This window comes from Curcuma longa, unplaced genomic scaffold (genome assembly GCF_044706935.1).
Source record: "Curcuma longa cultivar G26 ecotype Majalengka, Jawa Barat unplaced genomic scaffold, ITB_CL_G26_1.1 contig_25472, whole genome shotgun sequence".
In the NCBI taxonomy this organism is placed as follows: domain Eukaryota; kingdom Viridiplantae; phylum Streptophyta; class Magnoliopsida; order Zingiberales; family Zingiberaceae; genus Curcuma; species Curcuma longa.
Window position 1 is genome coordinate 1 of NW_027432774.1, and position 2,952 is coordinate 2,952.

Below are 2,952 nucleotides of genomic sequence, written 5' to 3' on the forward strand. Positions count from 1 at the left end.
ACCTCACAGAACAACATTGTTCTAAATTTGTAGAATAACACTACTTTTAAAGCATCTCCAATGCTCTGTTAATGAGGTGTTAATGTATAATATAAAAGAATATTATAACAACCCCTTTACATGAACGCGTTCAATGTCTTGAACGCATTCATGTGGCAGTGGGGTGGCAGCCAGGGCAGTCCAGCCCCTGGTTGGCCCACCCCACATGCAATTTTTTTTATTTTTTTATTTTTCTTAATTAATTAGATATTTATGAGTTAATTTTTAATTTTTAATTATGATGTACTATTGGATTAATTTCCTTCAATTGAATGGAAAGATAATTCTTGAACATTGATCGCCATAAATATTAAAAAAATTAATTTAAGAATGAATTAGTGAAAAGACACACTATATTGAAATAACTTTCCAATGTGAGAGTTGATTATTTTTTGCAGAAGACTTGATTATTTTCTTCTTTATTTTATTAATTTCGTTTTAAGTTCTTAGGTAGTTGGATAGTTCAATTTTGATGTGTGTATTTATCATATTTTTAAGATTTTTTAATAATTTAACCTTTACACACACACACAAAAACTGATATTGATGGTTGTATTTTATTCAACAAATCTTGAGATTGGATTCCTTCAACCACTTGAGGAGCCCAACTTGATAAGCCTCAAAGAAAGCCACAAGGCATCTGCAACCAGTTGCTACTCAAAACACATGAAATTACACAATATTGGAGGTCTACTTTTGTGTTGGACGTGGGCTGTGGACTCCAGTGTGCATGGAGGTCTGGCTAACTCAAACTCTGGGTTGAGACCAAGTCTAGACCATGCTACGGAACCACGACTCACGGCCAAGCCATGGCTAGGCCACAACTTCAACTTGAGGCCAGGCTGTCACTGTTGGATGCCTAAACAAAGGAAACTATGTGTAATTTGTCATTTTCTCACTAAAAAAATATAGGGTATTAGCAACAAAAACTAGCGACAAATATTTTTCATCACAAATTGACGACAACAATTTATGATGAAATATATTTTCGTCGTCAATTTATAATGATTTTTGCTATGAAAATTTTTTCATTGCAAAAGTTGCAATGTAATAATTTTTGTCGTAAGAATCTTATCGTAAAAATCGTCGCTATTTGGCAATGAATCAGGAATTCATTGCCAATTTGACGACGAACTAAGAATTCATCGTCAAATTAGCGACGAATCCGTAATATAAATAACAAAAAATAATATCATTTACAATATTAATGGAAGAACAAGCTTGGAGTTTCTGGAATGTCGTCTCTCGGACAACTGCAAAAAAAAGAAGTTGTCTATTAAAACAAACACAACTATACTACGTCTTAAAAATCCAAAACCTTACAATCATATCTAACAAGCACAAATGACATGCTCAGGCCAAGCCGGACCACAATGAGCTTGGTCAGGCTTGGCCCAATGCCACCGAGCTCGACTAGGCTTGCACATACGCCAGTAAGCTTGTCCAAGCTAAGCTTGTCGCCGGCAATCTCGATCAGGCCTGAACAGACGCTAATGAGCTTGGCTAGCTCAGCCAGACCAACCTCGATGCCAACAAGCTCAGCCAGGCCAACCCCGACATTGGCGAGCTCGCCAAAAGCCGGGCTCGACCCCGACAAACTCAGCTAGGCCAACTCCGACGTCGACAAGCTCGATCAGGTCAGGCCCAAACTCGGCGAGCTTGGCCGGTTGGGCCTAATGTCGGCGAGCTCGCCAAGACCATGCCCGAAGCTGGCAAACTCACCAAGGCTGGGCCTAACATCGACGAGCTCGCCCGCATATCTCGACGCCAGCAAGCTTGCCTGCTTGTCCTGAGGCCAGCAAGCAAGCTTAAATCGAGCCCGACACCAATAATCAACAAGAGACTTATCGACCCTAAACCTCAAACCTAATTTAAACAGGAGAGAGAGACTTATCGATCGGGAAGCAATGAGAATCGAGAATGCTAGAGAATCGGGAACGTCAGAGTTGGGAACACGTGGAGTCAGGAACGTCAAAGTCGGGAGCGCAATCAAAATCAACGTGCACAAGGGGAAAATAATCGGACCAAAACCCTAAAAATCACGATTTTAATGACAGAAATTATTTTTCGTCAATTAGCAATGGAGAAAGAATTATTGATAGGAATTATTTTTCATCACTCTATTAGCAACAGGAATATTTTTCATCACTAAATTAGCGATGGAAAATAACTTGATCAAGATGAAAAATAAACTTTCATCACTAATTTAAGAGTGAAAATTATTCCATCGCTTAATTATAAAATAATAATGAAAGTTAAAATTCATACGGATATTAATATCTATAGTTAATTTAATAAAAAAATATAAATCTAATCGTTAATATCGTCGCTATTTTGGTGTTTTATTGTGGTGTCCCCTCCGCCCTCACCTTCACCGATCTGGCCGTCACTTTCCGACGCTAGAACAGGACCGAATGTCGGTGGTGCCGCACAATTCCCCAGCCTGCGACTGTCTAGCTGATCGCTAATGTGCTTGCTTTTTTTTTTTTTTTTGATTTACAAGGGATATCCGGGCATTTGGCACCAACTAGTCGCTGATCGACCCTGCCTCACGGCCTTCAACTAGAATCCCCACCAACCAAGATAAATCAAGAGGATTCACTGGCACCTTGCTTACCGTGGGGCAAGGTGAAATATCACGCTGTGTGCATCTATGCACACACACAATTTGTTAGAAATTGAGGTTGATTTTGAAAGATTGGAACTCGGTAAATAAAAAACAATGCTTGTATTTATTTTTTTTTTAAAAAAACTGAAAATAAATAGAAGCGACCACAGTGGGAGTCGAACCCACGACCTTTTGATCCGAAGTCAAACGCGCTAATCCACTGCGCTATGCGGTCATTTGTCTACAATGACAAATTAAAAATAGAAATCATCTTATTACTCAACTCTGTTTCGTTCCTCCTACCG

General features: G+C 39.2%; 1 non-coding gene across 1 annotated transcript; it reads right to left on the minus strand.

Annotated features, from left to right (window-relative positions):
* Positions 1–2,808: 2,808 nt before the first annotated feature.
* Positions 2,809–2,882, minus strand: TRNAR-UCG (transfer RNA arginine (anticodon UCG)). The gene has a single exon. It is a non-coding gene; the product is annotated as a tRNA-Arg (tRNA).
* Positions 2,883–2,952: the final 70 nt, after the last annotated feature.